Source organism: Citrus sinensis, chromosome 8 (genome assembly GCF_022201045.2).
Source record: "Citrus sinensis cultivar Valencia sweet orange chromosome 8, DVS_A1.0, whole genome shotgun sequence".
Taxonomy (NCBI): Eukaryota; Viridiplantae; Streptophyta; class Magnoliopsida; order Sapindales; family Rutaceae; genus Citrus; species Citrus sinensis.
In genome coordinates, this window is record NC_068563.1 from 3,462,376 (window position 1) to 3,477,782 (window position 15,407).

Consider the following 15,407-nt stretch of genomic DNA (forward strand, 5'->3'; position numbering starts at 1 on the left):
TGAAAAGTTATATTTTGGATAAGATCCATTTGTTGTTTTGTTTTTATCCACTCAAAAAGCACAACTCTAAAAAAATTAAAAATAATTCGTAGCCTAGTGGTCTTTTGATTCAATGTAGAAGCTTTAGGTTTAAGAGGTCTTGGGTTCGAATTCAGACTAAAACAAAATTAAAATGATAATTTTTAATTGCTGATACCAAAGCGTCATTGATCGCTATTACTAAAGCTATTGATACTTCAGTATTAGTAATTAGTGATACATATCTGTTAAACGCGGAAACTGATCCAAATATATGTATATACTGATACTTTTAAATAAAGTATCAGAAGACAAGTATTAGTAAAGACTATTTTTCTAGTAGTATGAACTTTCATTAAAATAAGAAATGAACTAATTTGTATTTAATTATTTAAGTAATTTTAACTAAAAAGGGGGGTTTATTAGGAATTTTGAGGAGTGTCAAAAGTCTTAATCTTTTTTTTTTTTTAATTTGGGAAGGAAATTTCTGTTGAACATGTGAAAAGTGAAAACAATGGGAGACACAATTGTACTTTTTTAGACAAAATCTCATGGTAAGCCACACACCCCGTAGTAAAATACTATGTAATGGGAAAGAAATGAATTTAAATACTTTATATATGTTGCAAACTGGAATCAGATATTGGAATTTATATTTCAGGATTTCGATTCAACGACTCTCTATAACTCTTCAATATTGAATTGTTAATCAGTTAATTATGTTATATCAATACCAATTCAATCACAAGTATGGCGACATGAAAAGTAATAAAACAACCACAATTGACAATTAATATTTGCTTTCAATACTATTTCTGAGGGAACCATTATTTTGCTTGATGAAGGAGATGAATTTATTGGTCAACTCCAAAGCATTTGTACATGTAGGGTTTCTCAAATAAAAGACATGCTTCTCATCGAGATGCTCAACGAGCTCCACTCTCCTTTTCCATTCACTCTTCAACTCCTCGTAGTAATTTTTCCCAGCGGGACACAAGTAGTCTCTCTCAGCCACAAATATCAAAACCCTCTCACACCCAAGCCTAGCCAGATCCTCTGCGGGCGGTTTCATCCTAGGATCCTGCGGCCCATCATTACTTACACACATGTACAACCACATCTCATCGTCCTCCGTACGGCCAAAAAATGGGTGTACCATCGTCACCCCAACCAAGTTCACACCGGGTAGCCCGATTGATCCGACCCGGAACGCCAGAGTGTGTGCGATGTTCCCTCCTGCACTGTCCCCACCAATGAAAAAATAAGTTCTTATATTTTCTTCACCAAAATTATTTTAAATGTGTATGTTAAATCTAAAATTAAATAAAATTATTTGAGGAAAATCAAATTCGTCTAAGTAAACTAGATTTACCTCCAATAGATATTAAGTCTGGCTATGCGGGGGAAGTAGAAAATCCGCTACTTTATAAATATAATTCAACACCACATTGTAGTTTAAATACTGTGATTTAGCCTATGTACGGAGATGGTTGTTTTTTATCAATTTGAATTCGGATCTTCTTCTAATCTCATTTTTTTCTTAAATTTTTTGAAATTCTTGAGACAAGTGAAAATCGTTTTAGAAAATCTATTTCTTAAATTAGAAAAGTAAAATAGCAAATTTCCATAAACAAACCCAAGTCTTCTCTTTCATTCACTATTATTATTATTTTCTTTTGGTAATTTTTAGGGACATCCCCTAAGGTTTTGCATATTAACACTCAAATAAAATGTATTGATTTAATTACAGATACTTCCCTCCTCGTTAATATAAAATATGTATGGCGTTAGTATAAAAGGATAAACTTGTAAATACATACTTAAATTTAAAAAATAATTTAAAGTGAAGCTCGATGTTGAGAAATCTTAAATGTTACACCTTATTAACCATATCTTGAAAATAACCAGCAGACAAAAGAGAGCCACCAATGCACTTATCTTTCTCTTTCACATAAGCAAAAACTCAATACCATAAGCAAAAGCCAAACATCCACTTATCTTTCTATTTCACAGAAGCAAAAACCCAATACCATTCCCGATCTTTTTTTTCTAAAGTTGTGAAGAAATCAAGTTTAAAAAAGATTTTACCTTCAATTTTTGTGTTGGCTCAAGTCTTCCATAATGCCGCTGGCCGAGAAGAAGTGGAAGGCTGGGAAGAAATCCCGGAGGAATTTGCCACTGGCGACAAGAAAAAGAAGTGCGAGAAGAAGAGCATCAACACGTACACGATCTACATCTTCAAAGTCCCAAACCAAATCTATCTTGATATCGGAATCTCAAGCAAGGCCATGGGAATCATGAACAGTTTCATCAACGATATTTTTGATAAGCTTGCTTAGGAAGCTTCAAGGCTGGTGAGGTACAAGAAGAAGCCGACGATTACATCTCGGGAAATTCAGACCATATTGTGAGACGTTTACTTCTTGGTGAGCTGGCCAAGGGTACCAAGGCTATTATTAAGTTTGCTTCTTTCTAAATGAAATTTGCTGCATTTGTCAGTAGATTTTGGTGCTATATGATTTGTTTAGTTAGTGATTTAGGCTTTTAATTTTACTAGATGAAGACGTTTTGTTTTTCTTTTTTTTTTTTGGGGTGGGTTTGTAAGGTTTGTTTAGATGTACTTGAAATTGGGATCTGATCTAGGTGACGTGCATGTTCATTATGTGAGAAAAAGAAAAAGAAATATGATTTCTAAATTGTCTTGTTGGTTCTTTACTGAGTTGTGATTCAATATTATGAAATTCTCTTAAGTGAAATAACTGCATTTTAGAAATTTTTTTATTTAATAGGCGATATCAATTGCTTTACATGGAGGACTATGTTGGTCTATTAAACATTTTGTGATTCCAAGTAATCTTATTGTCATTGGTTCTCAAAGCTTTGTTTAATAATTTATCATTTTGGCAGGAAGGGTATTTTAGTAATTTAAACAGTCTACTAACAGTCAATGTAATGAGAAACTAACGACAAGGGAGCTACCTGTAATTACATCAATACATTCCATCTCAATGTTAATACGCAAAACCTCAGGGTAGGTCCCTAAAAATTACTCTCTAGGTAAATTTTATTTTTTACCCCCTCAATTTCGTAGTTCTCACGTATTGTCAGCTGCATTAATAAAGTTTGTTGTTTCCATGTTATTATAACATGAAAAATAAAATAAAACGAATTGCACAGCATATATATTACATCGTAACATAAATAATTGGTTCATTAATTTTGTTGCTTCCATATTATTATAATATGAAAAAAAAAAGAATTGCAGAGCATATATATTACATAATAACGTAAATAATCGGTTCATTAAAACATGCTTATTGTCAGAAAACTGAAATATTAGGTATTCCTTCATGGGTTATTGCGTTTAAATCGAGTTGATACTAGGACTTTGGGCCAGGTTGGTAATATTGTATTTTTTAAAATTATTGTTGTTGGATATGCTATAGAAATAATGATGATGATGATGATGATGATGATGATCTCTTTAAAGTTAACAATTTTATTTTCCAATTGATTAGGATAATTTTAGATTTTTATAATATATATATAAGGATATACATGAACTATATTAAGTATAAAATTAATTTTCAAAATTAGATTTTGAAAAGCACTCTTTCCCTTCTTTTCAAATCTCTTATAAGATGTGTTGATTTTGTCAAAAGTGATTTGTGAAAAAATTTAATAAACACCAAAATTAATTTTTAATCTTTCAAAATAACTTTTAAATCTCTCAAAAGTAATCCCAAAACAGGTCCTTTGAATGAATGCAACATGTAAGTTAAGAAGGCGAAATATTGATAGAGCTGCTATCAGGATTTTGAATGAATGCAATATGTAAGTCAAGAACGTGAAAGAACTGTAATCTTAGTCATGAAGTATATGCTATCATTTTGAGATTGTCTTATTGCTTCTTCACAATCTCATTTTGGTTTAATTAAACAAATAACAAATATATGCTTGTTACTAGATATTTTGCCCCATCTCTGACCACCACCCATCTTGAAATTTATACAATTTTAATTTATTGTATCATGATAAGAATGTGTGCGATCATGCATGTGTTTTCTTCTTGGTGGGTCTAAGCCGTGTGACTTGATGAGGATAGCTGAGAAATGGATTGTTGATTATGAAAGCACATCTTGCTAGTATTTGCGAATAATTTCATTGATTTATTATATAAATCATCTTAAAAGATTTAACTTATTACGATTAAGACAGTTTATTAGTGGAGTAAATATCAATTTTTTTCTTTTCTCTCCTTTGTATTTTTTACTTTATATTTCTTGAATCTCAATTTAATCTATTTATGTCGAAAATTATTTTTTGGTTATTAATATTTTACTCTCGGTTATTGAATGCGTTTGGTTTTTCACAATTTTGATAAATTAAAATGCATTGTAACGGCATTTTATGAAAAGCCAAATGCATTTTATTGAAAAGCCAAGTGCAGAATCCACCGCCATGCCTGTACTATTGGCTTTTCATAATTTTGATCACGCAAGCATATGTGGCTGTGTAATTACGCACTGAATCCAAATCCACCCACCTTCCCCCGCGCGCCCACCCACCATCCCCCCGCGCCCACCCGCCAAAAGGTCAATTTTTTCCTCTTAACGTATTAATCTTTAAAAATCATTCGTGGATTGGATATATAGGTGACGTCTTCGTCGTCTAGCATGCATCAAACCATGCTGTTCCATTTTAGTTAATGAATTATTTGTTTCATCACTCATGCATGAATGACAATGGCATGTGATGTCCCTCGTCAGTCATGCTACTTGGTAAACATGCATCAATGACAACGGCATATGTATGTCCCTCATCCTTTATAAAGACTGACGTTAACTTATAAGCAAATAATCTTCCACCGATATGGATTGCCTACCACCTTTATTTATTGTACTTAGTTCGACCCCAAACTGGAAAAAAATCTAGTATCAACAGTTGACATTATTTTTTTCCAAAATACAGCATCTTCCTTTCTCTCTTTACTACCATATAGGTCACAGTACAAAAGCCTCCCTATATTATTATTATCTTTTTTCAGCTCAATTTAATCTTTCCTATGGATTCCTCAAACTCAAAGCCAGCAGCTGAAGTAGCCCAGGACGTGTCTCCCATGTTTAAAATATACGAAGACGGCATAGTGGAGAGGCTTATAGGCAACGAGATAGTTCCCCCATCCTTTGATCCAAAAACAAGCGTTGATTCCTGAAAGAGTTTGTTGACAGTGTTTGGCTTAAGAGAAACTAACAAGAAAATAAAAGAAAATCATAAACGAAAGCTCTGAAAAAGATCATCTTATTATTATATATAACTAATGATTACAACTTGTTATTTATAGTAATGATCAGAGGAATCTCGTAGCTTGACAGTTTGTTGGATCTAATATGCATGCAATACAGTTCGTTATCTTTGCTGCTGAGCTGGATAACTAACTAACACACGTAAGCATTATCAGCAGCTCCATTTAATCAGATGCTCTCATCTGTACCATATTATCATACTCTGTAACATCCCTATTCAAGCTGAACTGACCTGGATGGACATTCAGCTTGCTTCTTAGGTAGTGAAATTGATTGAAAGTTAAAGCTTTGGTAAGAACATCGGCATTTTGATCTTCACTGGGAATGAACTGAACTGTAATTTGCTTAGCTGTTACTTTGTCCCTGATGAAATGAATATCAAAATCAACATGCTTAGTTTTAGCATGATAAACAGGATTGTGAGCTAAAGCTATGGCACTTTGATTATCACGCCACATTATGGGGGCTGTGACAAGATGAATATGTAGCTCTTTCAATAAGGACTGAATCCAAGTGACCTCAGCTGTAGCTTGAGCCAAAGCTCTGTATTCAGCTTCAGTGCTCGATCTGGAAACTACTGCCTGTTTCTTAGATGACCAGGAAACCAAACTTGAACCAAGATAAACAGCATAACCAGCCACTGATTTGCGATCATCCTTATCACATGCCCAATCTGAGTCACTAAAACAATTTATCTGCATAGTGCCGTAATGATAAAAGTGTAATCCAAAGTGAATTGTTCCTTTCAAATATCTAAGAAGCCTCTTACAAGCCTCCCAATGCTCTGTTGTTGGTGAAGCTAGAAACTGACTAAGTTTATTTACAGAGAAAGCTATTTCTGGCCTAGCGAGGGTCACATATTGTAAAGCTCCAACTGCACTTCTATATTGAGAAGCATTTGAAATAACATTGCCTGACCATTTTGTTAGATAATGACCAGTTGACATGGGAGTAGGAACTGGACTGCAGTCAGCCATATTGTGCTTGGCTAGAAGATCAGCTATGTATTTTGATTGCGAGAGATACATTCCTGATGTTGTTTTGGTAACTTCTATCCCAAGGAAATAACTCAGTTTGCCCAGATCTTTCAAAGCAAAAGCATTTTGCATATTTGTAACCACTTGTTGCACCAGTTGATCACTTGAGCCTGTGATGATTATATCATCTACATAGACAAGAACAAAGATTGCATGACCACCTGTCCATTTGTAGAAGAGAGAGTTGTCTGACCTTGAATTGTGGAATCCCCATTGCATAACCAAGCATCTTTCAGTCTCTCAAACCAAGCCTTGGGGGCTTGTTTTAAACCATAGAGTGTTTTCTTCAACTTATAGACATGAAGAGGTCGAGATGGATCAATGAAACCCTCTGGTTGTCTCATATACACATCTTCAACTAATATGCCATTCAAAAAAGCATTATTCACATCCACTTGTCTGAGCTGCCATTTATTCATGACTACCAAACTTAAAATAACTCTGACTGTGGATGCTTTAACAACTGGACTGAATGTTTCTGTGTAATCAACTCCATGTGTCTGATGAAACCCCTTAGCCACTAACCTGGCTTTGTATCTAGAAATGGTTCCATAAGCATGATACTTTATCCTGAATATCCATTTGTTTCCAACCACTTTAACTGGTTCACTTGGCAAGACCAGATCCCAGGTATAATTGTTTTGAAGTGCTTGATATTCTTCTTGCATTGCCTTAAACCATTTTGGATCAGATAAAGCTGCTGAAATAGAAGTAGGTTCTGAAGGTATGGCTAGTAAAGCAGCTAGATAAGATTTAAGCTTAAAAATACCAGCCTTGGATCTGGTTATCATAGGATGACCTATAGGTGGTGCAGTAGGTAATATATGAGGGGGAGATTGTGTATTATGTGTAGGATGTGTATGTGATGTTGAGGAAGGTGAAGATGGAGAAAATACCTGTAGAGTGTCAGCAGGTAGGTAAGCACTTGCTGGAGGAACTTGCAGAGGGGATTGTACTTGTGGGACTTGGAACAAGAGTGACTCTAGACTCTGAAGAACTATCTGAGGAACTGCAAAACTGAGCAATGGAAGATAAATTTGATCCAGACATATATGGAAAAGACTGTTCATCAAAGATGACATGGTTTGACACATATACACGACCAGAAGAGTGAAGGCATTGATACCCTTTATGAGAAGAGCTATACCCAATAAAAACACATCTGTTTGACCTAAAACTAAGCTTATGATTATTATAAGGTCTGAGATAAGGATAGCAAGCACACCCAAAGATTCTAAGAAAAGCATAAACTGGTACTTGCTGAAAGAGTTTTTGATAAGGTGAAATGTTGTTCAAAGTTAGTGTGGGTAGTCTGTTGATAAGGAATACAGCAGTATGAAAAGCATTCCACCAGAACTTAAGTGGCAGATTAGCTTGAGCTAATAGAGTGAGACCAATATTAACTATGTGTCTGTGATTTCTCCCAAGTCTTCCATTTTGATGATGGATATAAGGACAAGGATGTCTGAACTGGATTCCAAACTGAGGGAGATAAGATGAAAATGTTCTAAACTCCCCTCCCCAATCTGTTTGAACTGTTTTGATTTGGTGTTGTAAGTGTTTTTCAATGAAAGATTTGAATTCTATAAAAGCTTGAAGGGCATCTGATTTGGCAGACAAAGGAAAAATCCATGTGTATCTGCTAAAGTCATATAAAATGGACAGGTAATATATATAGCCTTGAGTGGAGGCAACATGTGATGGTCCCCAAAGATCAGCATATATGAGTTGTAATGGTGCTGTTGTTTTTGTGGAAACAGAACCAAAATGTAAAAGATGACTTTTACCATGCTGACAAGCATTGCAAAAACTTGGAGTTTTATTGAGTACATTAAGACTATTACAAGCTTTCAATACAGATTTAAGTGTGTGTAAGGCAGGATGTCCTAGCCTTTTATGAACAATATTGACATCAACTGAACTAGTATTGACAGCCAAGGCTGATTTACACAGCAACTGATTAGAAGAAGTACTCTTATTTATTCCAGAAGAAACATCACTAGACATAGGAAAATGATAAGCAAACAAAGACTGAGGTTTTTGGAAGAAAGTTGACATGACAAAGCTGAGCTAGTTTCAAAGATTTGAGCTGCAGATTGGACTTGATATAATCCCTCTATTGCAATTCCTCTAAGCAAAGTGATCTCTGAGTTCCTGGCCTTGACAACACAAACATTTTCACAAAACTCAAGTGTCACATTGTTATCTGCTAAAAGTTTAAAAACACTGAGTAAATTCTTTTTAATATTTGGAACATGAAGAACATGGTTTAAACACAAGGGTTTAGCTGTAGGAGTAGCTAGCAATACTGATCCAATATGTTTAATATGCAATGCAAAACCATTCCCAACAAGTAATTTGTCAGTTCCAACATATGGCTGGAGATCCAGTAATTTACCTGAATCATTTGTGATGTGGTTAGTAGCACCACTGTCAATATACCAAGCTGGATCTTCAAACATCTCAGGTGCATGAGCTGGAACAGTGACTGGAGTATTTGAAAATAAGGATGGTGAGCCAGAGTAATCTCCAGTTGGGACAAATGCATGTGCTGGAGAGTAACCACCATGAGAGTTAGGCTGTTGGTAAATATTAAAAGCAACTGGATCTGAGTACATCAAGTGACCTTGATAACCAGGTGGTCTTGGTGAGTTGAAATTCCCAAACTAAGAGTTACAAATTCAAGCACCAAACTGAGGACTAAAGTTTCTACCAAAATTTCCATAAGCCATAGCAGATCTATTTCCATTTGCATAGCTAAATCCCTACTATACTGCCTCTGACCAGGCCTAAAATTTCCATTAAAACCACCTCCCCCTTGATTTCTTGAAGGAATAAAGGCTGAATTAAACCTATTTCTGCATTTATTGGCATTATGACCAGGAATAAAGCAGATCTGACATACAATTTGTGACAAATTACCATCACCAGATCCAGCTCCAGAATTATACACACCTCCATAAGATCCATTGTTGAACTTTTGATTACCACCAGTATTTTTACCAGGATTGAACTGCTTTTAAGCAACATTAGCTAACAAGTTATCTGTAACATCACTTGCAACTTTTCCTCTCTTTTGTTCCACTTGATTTTCATGACTCGGTAACAATGAATAAAAGTCATCAAGACTGATATTATCTCCTCTAGCTAACACAGTAGTGACTAATGACTCATAATCAGAGGAATACAATCCAGTTAAAACATGTTGAACAAAATTATTCACTTTAACAGGTTTTCCAGCTAAAGCTAAGCTGTCAGATATCATTTTCATTTTTGCAAAATAATCAATTATAGACATTGAGCCTTTTTTAAGAGTTTGGATCTGCATTTTTAGAGGCATTATTCTAGCTTGCGATTGGGAGACAAACATACTTGTAAGTGTATCGAGCAGCTCCTTTGCAGTTTAGCAGTGGATCATTGTTGTCAACAGATTTGGCTGAACAGATGACAGCATCCAACTCAGAATCAATTGATCCGTCTTGATCCACATTGTGTAAGTTGGATTGATCTCTTGATTCTCTGTTCCAGTTGAGAAACCAACAACAGAGCTCGTAGCAGAGAAAATTTTTTTCGGACAAACTTGATTTCCATTGATGAAATCTTCTAAACCATTTCCTTTGATGGATGTAAGGATTTGAGTTCACCAAACAATGAAGTTGTTATGATCTAGTTCTACTGGAGTAATAAAACTAAAGGATCCAGAATTTTGATTTGAGTTTGCCATTTGTTTGCTCTGATACCATGAAAGAGTTTGTTGACAGTGTTTGGCTTAAGAGAAACTAACAAGAAAATAAAAGAAAATCATAAACGAAAGCTCTGAAAAAGATCATCTTACTATTATATATAACTAATGATTACAACTTGTTATTTATAGTAATGATCAGAGGAATCTCGTAGCTTGACAGTTTGTTAGATCTAATATGCATGCAATACAGTTCGTTATCTTTGCTGCTGAGCTGGATAACTAACTAACACACGTAAGCATTATCAGCAGCTCCATTTAATCAGATGCTCTCATCTGTACCATATTATCATACTCTATAACAATTCCAAAGAAGTTGTGTATTCACCTGAAAATAATCTATCCACTCGGCTTTACATCCCCAAAAACACAAACAATCCAAACCATAAACTCCCTCTAGTGGACTATATCTATGGCGGAGGCTTTTGCATCTATTCTGCCTTTCATCCAACTTACCATAATTATGTTAATACCCTGGTCTCTGAAGCTAAGGTTATTGTAGTCTCCGTTGACCATCGACGAGCTCCTAAGAATCATGTCCCTTGTGGTCACGAAGATTCATGGGCTGCACTCAAATGGGTTGCTTCTCATGCTGATGGACAAGGCCCTGAAGATTGGCTTAACCATTATGCTGATTTTGAGCGAGTTTTTATTTATAGGGACAGCGCTTGAGGTAATATAGCCCATCACATGGTGATGAGACTCCCTCGAGAAATTCTCGACGGTTTTAATGTTGTTAGTTTTGTTTTAGCTCATACCTATTTTTAGGGAAAAGAACCTGTTGGTGATGAGACAACTGATGCCGAAACTAGAGCTTCCATAGAGAAGATGTGGCGAGCTGCTTGTCCTGGTACAAGTGGGTGCGATGATCTGCTAATTAATCCGTTCGTCGGTTCGAGTCTAGCGAACCTCGAGTGCAAAAGGGTGCAGATTCATGTTGCAGAGAAGGATTTGATGAGAGATAGAGGATGGTTTTATTATGAGAAGTTAAAGGAAAGTGGTTAGGGAGGTGAAGCGGAGATCGTTGAGTCTAAAGGAGAGCCGCATATCTTCTATTTGCTCAGTCCCACTTGTGACAGTGCTGTGGCTATGAGGAAGAAGATTGCTTCCTTCTTCAACGAGATTTAGACCTGAATTTCTTATATAGGTTGTTCAAATAAACTACTGCAATTGTGATATATATTTCACACTCAGACTTTGATTTGGTGTGTGTATGATATGGTTGTATTGTTGGTTAAAAATTCTCAAATTAAATTGCTTCAATTTCAAATTTCAAGTCAAAATTATGAAAGAATTGATGTTAGCACTCATGGTCTTTACAGAATTAACATAAAAATCAAGTATAAACTAAAACAATATTCAAACCTTTCTAAGAACTATATTCATTGTAAATCATGTTCTTACCATTGGCTTTTCACATTTATAACAAATAGTTTTTTTTTTTTTTGGAAATTCTTAATGGATTTGTTTTTTTTTTAACTTAACAATAATTAAAACACATACTAACTCCCGCCCCCAAACTTATTTTGAGCATTGTCCTTAATATTTCATAATCTAAAGATATAAATACAAAAAGGTGAAAGAGATAAAGAAATCATAAAGAATAAAAGAAAAAGTTGGGGAGATCACACTTGAGCTAGTTGCAAAAGCTTAAAAGAAGATGACAAAGAACAAGAAACTGTTAGAAATAAAAATATTAGGAAACAAAAATAAACAAAAGTCATTAGTATCATGCGAAATAAAAGAAAATTTCTCAAATAATGACACTAACAAGTCCTCCAGGATAAAAAAGAATTTGGTTATATACTTAGAGTGACTGTCAAGAAAACAAAAAACAAGACTATTGAACCTCTTGAGCATATGATCTATGAAAGAAAATTGGAAGTGACCTCGCTTTTACCAACCTTTTTCACAATAGGGTTTGGATTTGGTATTATCTCAAGCATATGGCTAAAAGCATTCTCAAAGTGAATCATAGGTGCATAGAATAAGGGACTGCAGCTATCCAACTTATGGCTTCTTCATGTTCATTAAAAATCATTAATTAATTTACCAACATGTTTATTTTATTTAGTTGCTAAAACAACAAAGAACTTTTTTGAAGATACTTGAGACAAAGAAATGGATGACTCAAGTAATGGTTTCAAGTCTAATAACAGTCGTTTTTCTATAGATGGAGGAGGTATAGACTTAGAGGGTGGAAGACAGTCTACTTTAGCTATCCATTTATTAAGATCCATTAATGAGGTAGACTCTAGTATAGAATTTACTTCACTAATCATAGTATCTTCATTTATGTCAATGCTAAAATAAGTTAAATAATCTTTTACTAGTCATCTCCATTGAAAAGCATAAAGGAATTATTGATTGTACTCTCTATTAGATTGACAACTCTGTCGTCATTAAAATTCTCTATAGCATAAAGTTGTTTACTAACAATAAACACATTGAGTTCCATAGTCATATTCCTAAATGAAATTTTTATGACATCATTATGATAATTATTAAGAATTTGTTGTGGCTAAGAAAGGTCAACCTAAAATAATAAAAATTTGAGAACATGGGTTCTCTACAGGTTTAGTGTCAAGAACTATGAAGTCGTCATGAAAGTAGAATTTATCTACCTTGACAAGAACATCCTCTATAATCCCTCTAAAAATGTTGACATATTTATCTACTGATTATAGTGATACATGAGCGGGCTTCAAGTCTTTAAATCCTAATTTCTCATAGATAGAGTATGGCAACAAGTTAACAATGGCACTTAAATCAAGTAAAGCTCTATCAAATGCATGGTCTCTAATAACACAAGAAATTGAGATAAACTAGGGTATTTATACTTAGTAGGAATTTTGTTAAGGAGAATGCTATTAACCTTTTCAGTTAGGAATGCCTTTTGTGGGACATTGTTTTTCCTTTTTACTATACAAAGATCTTTTAAGAACTTAGCATAAGCTGATAATTGTTGAATAACATCAAGCAAAGGGATGTTTATACGAACTTGCTTAAACATTTCTAGAATATCATTATAATGAGTATCTTTCTCTTATGGGACAAGTCTTTATGGGTAAGGAGCTTTGAGAACATAAGGCTTTGATTGAATTCCATTCTCATTAGGTTTACTAGGTAATTGCTTTTCAATTGAAGTTGGTTGACTTTCTTTCCAATGCTCAAGAACTTTTAAATAATTATCAATTGTTTTTCCAAACCTAAGGGTAGTTATAGATTTGGCTTTCTTATTAGGCATATTAGAAATGGATGATGATCTTATTTCAAATTGACTTTTAGGGTTAGGAATTGGTTAACTAAGTAGTGTTTCTTTCTCCCTCTCAGCTACAGTAGTTGCTAATGGACCCAATTGATTTTAAGCTTTAAAATAACTTTATTGTTTCAATGTAAGGCTTATTGGGTTGATTGAATGAAATTTTGAAGTATATCTCTAAAAAAGGTCTTCTTTGTGAAATTCTAGTTATGCAACCCAAAAGGGGAGGTGAATTAGGTAACTAAAAATTATTCAATTCTAAAACAAAACGCAATGCAAATCTAAAACGAATTTAAAGCAATAACAGATAAATCAATCACAAAATAAAAAGATAAGGGAAGAGAGATTCAAACACGGAGATTTTTACGTGGTTCGGCCAAACTCGCCTACGTCCATGCCTCCAAGCTTTCCAAACTTGAGGATTTCACTAAGCAAGCCTCCAAGGCTTCAAATGCTTACAATTGACTTCTAATGTGTAAATGAACCTTTACAACAAGAGATTATCCTCAATTTCTTAACCCAAGTGTATCACAACACTTACAATCACTCAAAACAAAAATTATAAATTTGTTCTGCACTCACATAATACTTAAGATTACAAATCAACGCCCAATGTGTGACTAAATGAAGCAAAAATGTGTTTAAAGCTTTATGAAGGTTGTATTCTCTATTATGAGTTCAATGATAGCGTTGTGATCAACCTTTGTTTGAATTTGAATGAGTTTATTTATACTTGGAGCTGAAAAATAGTTGTTACTGATTGTCTGCTCGTAAACGGATCGCTGTTAACCATTAACGGTTAACCGTTTGGACTGGTCAAAGTTACCGTTAAACCAAATTTCAAATAAAAGGTTGACCGTTTATCACTACCCTTTCACCGTTAATTTTCAAAAACCTGCAAAATAAATTTCTGCTATCCGTTCTTACTAAACGGTTAAATATTAGTAAGGAAAGACATTCTAGAATTTATCGGTTAGCCGTTTGAAGTTAACGGTTCGCCGGTTATTTCTAGTAACCTGCAAAACGAAATAGCCTAATCCGTTTCTGTTAAACGGTGCAAGATTAGTACAAGCTTCCATCCTGGAATTTATTAACTGTTTTCTATAAACGGTTCACCGTTTAATTCCAGTAACCTTCCCAGCATATTTGTGTTTTCCATTTTTGCTAACCGGTTAGAGCTTAAGCAATTGACCCTCTCTGGATTTTATCGATTAACCGTTTACTTCTAGAATCACAGTTTTAGCCAAATATTGCACGAAATCATTTTCCAAGTTGAAATTTAACAACTATCCATCTTTCATGAACGTAATTGAAATGATTATATGGCTTTTGTTTATTAATGAATAGCTCTAACATTTTAATAAAAAATATTTAAAGTTTGTTATCATCAAAATTAATATTATAAATATATACATGTTAACACTTTGTTGGAGTGCACCAAATTGTTGAAAAGGAGGATATGCTAGTTTATGAGGGACAAATTCTTTATCGGTCATGCTAAATTGTTGTCCTCCTTTGTTTGATATAGTTTGATTTTGTTTTAGAAAAAATTAGGGTGATTCCCTAATTAGAATTATATGTGGGTAAATATGGATTATTAGAGGATTTTCCATATAATTGTAATGCATGTACTAGCTCAGAATAAACATTTTGATAGGCTGGTAATGAAGGACAATTCTGTGTCATATGAGACAAGTTGGAACAAATAGAACAAATTTCATTAGCTACACTAGGATGATGATTCATTGATTGGTTTATACTTAAGACTTCTACTTTCTTGGAAAGATTAGATAGAGTGGCTTTCACATCAAACTCATTATTAACTTCATGTAGACCATTGTCATGACACAACCTAGACCTGGTCAGATATTGTCCGCACGGTTTTGTTCTTGGGGCGCCCTTACACCCCAAAACTTGTCTTGCCAATTACGGTGTGAATCGCCCCTTATAAACTCAGCATCTCTCCCGTGCTTTGCCGATGTGAGATTCGCCTAGAGTGTTACAACCATTAAGTTTTGGACTGATTTTTCTCTTTGATTTAA